Here is a 6,000-nt window from a genome sequence, read left to right as displayed (position 1 = left end):
CTCTAAAAAGTAGAAATATCACAGCCAAAACAATAGGAAGACTCCTTCAGATACGCTCAATAATTCATAGATATATTCAGGGATGAAGTAAGTCAGGGACATAGGACAAGGGAAATTCAAATTTCCCTTTTTTTTTTACCTGAATTATAGATCAAATACCTTTTGTTCCAAAGCAGCATTGTAATTTTTTCTTTTACCTGTATCTCACAAGTGTGTGTTTGCTAGTAAGTGGCTACTGGCAAACCAGGCTGCTTTAAAAGGCATGTCAGACTGAATATGCCATGCCTGTGCAAAGCATAACAACATGCTATGTTAAGCCTATATGAGACATCATCCGGCACACATGAGATAATAATAATATACCCAAGTGCATGCAAGCTTTCATATACAAAGTAAATGTTGTGACAGGCTATAAAGTTTACAAGCTGAAGATTTAAATAAACAAACTGGAATGACAGCATCAATTATTAAAGTCACGTGGTTGCCATGGGCACAGCGGTGTGCGGCATTCACACTGTTTGAAAGGTCTTATGGCTCCTGGCACATGGTTCTGTTTACATTGAGGTTCCTGCTCCATGACAAACAGGCCGACTATTTGTTATTCTGCTGGACGTTATTACAGTTTGTCACTGCCAGCAACAACTTCCTTTAGTTTATTCTTCACTCTCCAACAAATTCTTTGCTATCACATCCCCATAATAAAATATTTGTAACTGTGCATGCCATTCTCAATCCCACAGTGGACATGCACTTATTAACTTCTGGGAGGGTGTGGTGGTATTCAGCATCACAAAGTACAACGTAGCTGCTGCCTTTTTCTTTTTTTCCTCACTGGTTCCAGGAATTCAAAATGCCCTATATACACAAGTCTATAATGATGTTTTTATTTACGATTGACCGATAGTGCCAGACATGCTCAGATTAAATATACCACAGTCTTGTGAGAATATGCTGCATCAGTTATGGGACAATGCAGACCGTAAATTTCACTACTGTAGCTAAGTCCCTTGCCAGAATATAATTCCTCTCAGTTTCACACAGACACACAAAAAGAAATCATGGCTCACTTAATATGAAGTGCAGCCTTTATTAATCTTAGCTACCCCTGTGATTCTCTTGTTTTGATATGTCAAGAGATCTGACAGCATCTAGTTTTGTTTTATTTGAACATCTACTGGTGATTTTTAGTTTGCCTTGTTATTTTCTTTTTCCTTAATTCTTGCTTCTAGTTTTGGTTGTTTGTAGAGTTTAGCTCCATCCTCTTGTGTCAGTTTCCCTGCATTAGGTTCATTCATGTCTGTGTTCCTCCATTTAGTCCATTTCACTTCTTGTTTTATTTTGGCAGGGTTTTTTTGGACTATAACCCCAGATTAATATTAACAGTACATTTCAAGTTTTTCTGCATTTGGTCTGCATTTGGAAGTACCACATACATCAACATGACAGGAAGAAAATAAGCTTTAATCAAAATAATGCAAATGTTCACAAAAAAATCAAACATGCACTAGATTAGATTTAACCTTTACTGTTAAAAGACGAGGTAACACACTACCCCATAAAATCTAACATGATGATGAGAGTCCATCATTTAGAGTGCACCTATAAGGTTTTGTTCACGCTTCGGTTATACATCATGTCATTCTCTAGACAATAACTGTCAGGCAGATAGTCAATAAATTAGACCATCCATAATTTACAGCTTAAAATGAACATAACCTGTAAATTTATGTGCTATACATGTTGATTCCCTCCAGTCTGCAAGCCATCATCAGCTTTACTGGTCTATATTAATTTTAGCACCAAGTATACAAAAAATACAACCGATGCCACAATGACATGTAGCATTCTGAATAAGCAAGTAGTTTTACCACTCAAATGTTAAAACTGATAGTTTTACGTTTTTATGTTTTTAATCAGATTTCAGGTCCATATTGTCATATTTTAAATAATTTGTGCTTGCTTTCTGAACTTTATTTTTATTTAGTCTTATTGGGGTCTGGGTTTCCTGTCAGTTTTTCAGCCATTGTTTATTATTGGGGTTTTGATTTTGGGACCACTTTGAAGACTGAACATTCTGCCTGTTACGTTCCCCATGCCCGTGGCCTAAAATTGTGCGATGAATTGATTTTATTTGCCTGTGGCGAGCTGCATTTAGGTCTTCTTCTCCATCACATGTCTATCCTTATCATTTTTATTCCTTGTACAGGCTGTAATCATCTTACATTTTCCTGGAGCTGGAGTCACTAAGCCCTTAAAAAAAACAAAAAAAACCCAATCCAAATTGAGAAAAGGCAATTGCTGTAAAAATGTACAAATACAATCACTGTCATTCTGTCTTTCTCTCTATTCCAAATCCAAACCTGAAAAAAACAAAAGGCATCCTTTCTGCCATCTCACAGGCTCTGATTTCCTCCGGTTCTTGAGCCCCTGTGGTGAGTTAAGCCCCTAATGTGTGAAGCCAGGTGACGATCGAGTAACTCATAGTGTAAAATGCCACTTTGCTCAACAAGTTAAACAAACCTGAATGCATTTCAAACCATTTAAAAGCAATCAGCAATTTGAAGCAAAGTGTCGTGCTGACACTAAGAATTGTAACTGCTTGCTATGCAAGCACATGGACTGGGCTTATACAGCAGCTGTATAATTGTTCTTAATAAGAATTGTTCTTAATAATTAACCCTCAGTCGTTCACTTTTAGTCCTCATTTAATTCCCCAAAATGGATGTGGGGCGACAATGTCATTTACAATATAATATAAAATTAGACACAAATCCTCTATGGGGTTGCATACAAAGGTCATCCAATGTAACAATTTAGCCAAATCAAACAAAACTACCTGTTTTGGGGACCCTTTGAGCAGCCAAAAGTTATAAAGTATGTTACCATACTACCATTGCCTTGGGGGAAGGGGGATATATACAGATATCCCTCTAGATATAGCTATACAGACATCTGTATGTAAAGACATTTCCAGTCATTACCTGAAAGATGAAAAGTTTCTCTAAAATAAAATGCTCCCACCAAAAACTGAACTACTCAAAGTCATTCTAGAGACAGAGCACATGGACCAGCTCACGATACTTGTGACACCAATCCCAACCAATCCCATGCCAAATAAAACATAGGTTCGGCCCTATAGCTTAAAGAAGGTAAAGGTAGAAGTCTAGGTGTTACCAGACCAGATACCATTTCAACTGGAAATGCAATGCTCTGCAAGGTGCAATGTAAAGATGAGGTAAAAACTTAACAAGTTTTTCTTTGCAATGACCTTCTGGGGTGAAATCCAGATTCAGTGGAGACAGCCAGTACTCATAACAAACCATATCACCTAAGTAAGCGTGGTTTCTTGCTGAACTTCTCCTAACCAGCCATCTTCCTCACCTGGTTTGTAACCTCAGCCTCAGTGCATGTACACAGAAGCCTCGCCTCTGTTTACAGGAAGCAGAACCTGACTGACATTACTGACAAATAACTGAAAGCCTTATTCAACTTTATTAAAGTAATGTTACATTAGCTACAGAGAAAGTTTCACCAATGCCAGCTAATAGTATTTAACAGCAGTAAAACCTCGTTGGAAAGAGCTTCACTGACTCATATCAGACCTACACTCACTACAGATGAATGACAACTCACTTATTTGTCCGACAGCAGTCACTCTAGCTAGTGTGCTTGAATAGGGAGTGGTAAGAAAACATGACTCAGCAGACTGCAGTCTGCAATCTACCGACATCTAATAGTGAGATTTTACACACCATACCTTTAAGATCCTGAAGTTAATTTCACAAATTTTTAATAAAAACACACATTGGTGGTTTGAATATAAACAGGAAACAGTGTAATAAAATAAACTATATAAATTGAAAAAAAAAACTAAATAAAGCAGCAGTGGCCAAGACAATTATTCATCACAACATGAAATTATCAAGGATTAATAGAACTGTTAACTGTACCTTGGCTTTAGGTGACTAGTATGTGAATAGTATGTCTGTGGTTGGTATTAAACAATGCTCAGGACAGCAAGGATACTCATGCTTTATCTCACACAGGAGGACAGGAATCTAAAACATTCACAGACTCCAGGATAGCTTCCCAATGCTACATTGGGATACTTACATGCTGAGGGGGACGTATCCATGGGGCTACTATGTTAACTCTAATGGTGAGTGTGAAGGGCTGACATGAGCCTGATGGCTACAGCTGTGTTCATCTTGTAGTTACTGTATGCTGCTCCTAAAACACGAGCTAAATTAACGTTGCTAACAGGACTACCTGCTAGCTTACTGTGCAAGCTTGGTGTTTGGAGCGCCTCTCCCTTTTTTAGTTTGTTTTAAAAGTGAGAGGTAAAGAGAAATATTGTTCTTACTATTAGTCCCACATACGTTAGCGCTGTTACGTTAACATAAAAAATGTTGCCAATTGCACCCACTGAGGTTTATGTTAGCTTAGCTTTTTGGTGTTTGTTTTTTTTTTTTTTTTTGTTGCAGCAAATGCTAAGTAAGTTGAGATTTGTAGGGGGTAGTAACGCCACTGTAATTTTATCATTTTAATACCAGTAAAAATGCTGCTTTATGTAAGTGTTCTCATAAGTTATTTTTATTCAGGTTACTACGAAAGATTTATATGGCAACTGTATGCATAAAAACATGATTAGCAGAGCTGATGGGTGTGGGTATTCAAGATACCACAGGTTTTCATATGTTAATAATTAGAGGGTTTTTCTGTAACTTTTCCTGTTTTGTTAAACTTGAAAACCTCCAGTTAAGCTATAAAATAATTAGTGTGTTAAATATTATAAATATATAAATAAGTACTATTTAAAAAGTCATCTTTAATGAGCTTGGGGGCTCCACGATTTCACAGTCTGATGGGCTTGCATAATGAATTATTAGATATGTTTATTAAATGTCGCTTGTAGTACTTGCATGGTTTATTTAAGAAGAATTATGAATGCTTTTGCAGTAGTAGTATTGCTTTTACTTAGAAATGTCTGAATGCTGTTATTTGAGGAGAGTGTGTGTGTGTGTGTGTGTGTGTGTGTGTGAGTGAGTGAGTGAGTGTGTGGTGTACACTTGAGTTAAAGCTTCTTACTGTATGATGCACATCTCACATCATGGCTCCAGTATTTTCCATATACATAGCATGTTAGAATATGTATTGGCTGGTGCTTAATGAAATGGTCAGATGTTGCCTGGACACTGTCTCATGCCACTGAGAGCTTGCCAGGTGAACCTTGTGTGTGCATTCATGCTTGATCCCTTCATTAAGCTCCTGCCGGTCCTAATTTTTGTGTATGCATGTTAGATGTCTGTTCAAGTAGGTATAAGCAAAGTGGTCCCAGGATCGGGTCCAAGGCTTTGTAATTTGTTTGTGTGTTTGTGTGTGTGCGCGTGTTGGTAGTATATGTTTGTGCTGGCGGTCAGAGAGGGCGCCTGGGAGGACTGGTGTTTGATTGGCGCATGCCGCCGAGATCTGCTCCTTCCTGTTAGCGTACGCATCACTTCCTCTCACCCTGCCCAGAGCTACTGCCTCGCCGTCTCACAATCACTCTGACACGATTCCTTTCCTTCTCCTTATTTTTTCTTCTTCTTCTTTTTCCTCTTCCACCCTCCTTCATGCCTCTTCTCTTGTGACTTACTGTCCTTCTTACTCATTGTGTCGCTGTCCATCATTGGTTTAAATGCCTTCTGATTCTCTGGTCTCATCACTCCTTTTTTAAAACTTTTTCTCTTTTCTACATTTCTTCCCATCTTACCATAGCACTCATTTCCCCTAAAGCCCCTCTCACTTCACTCACTCTCCCTGTTAACTCTCAGAAGGCCACTTTTGTTTGAACAGCATGACTGCCATTTCATCATCCTAATCGCCCATTTCTTCACCTGTTACCCCCTCAAAAAAAAAAAAATCAACACTTTCCGCAACCTATTTATCTTTCTCTATATTCAGTCTCAAAGCAATCGCTTACCCTCGTCCCTCTCTTCCTCATCCCCTTCTTTCCCTCCT

Source organism: Neolamprologus multifasciatus, chromosome 14 (assembly GCF_963576455.1).
Source record: "Neolamprologus multifasciatus chromosome 14, fNeoMul1.2, whole genome shotgun sequence".
Lineage (NCBI taxonomy): Eukaryota > Metazoa > Chordata > Actinopteri > Cichliformes > Cichlidae > Neolamprologus > Neolamprologus multifasciatus.
The sequence above is the reverse complement of the archived record's forward strand: the minus strand, read 5'-3'. Positions refer to the sequence as shown.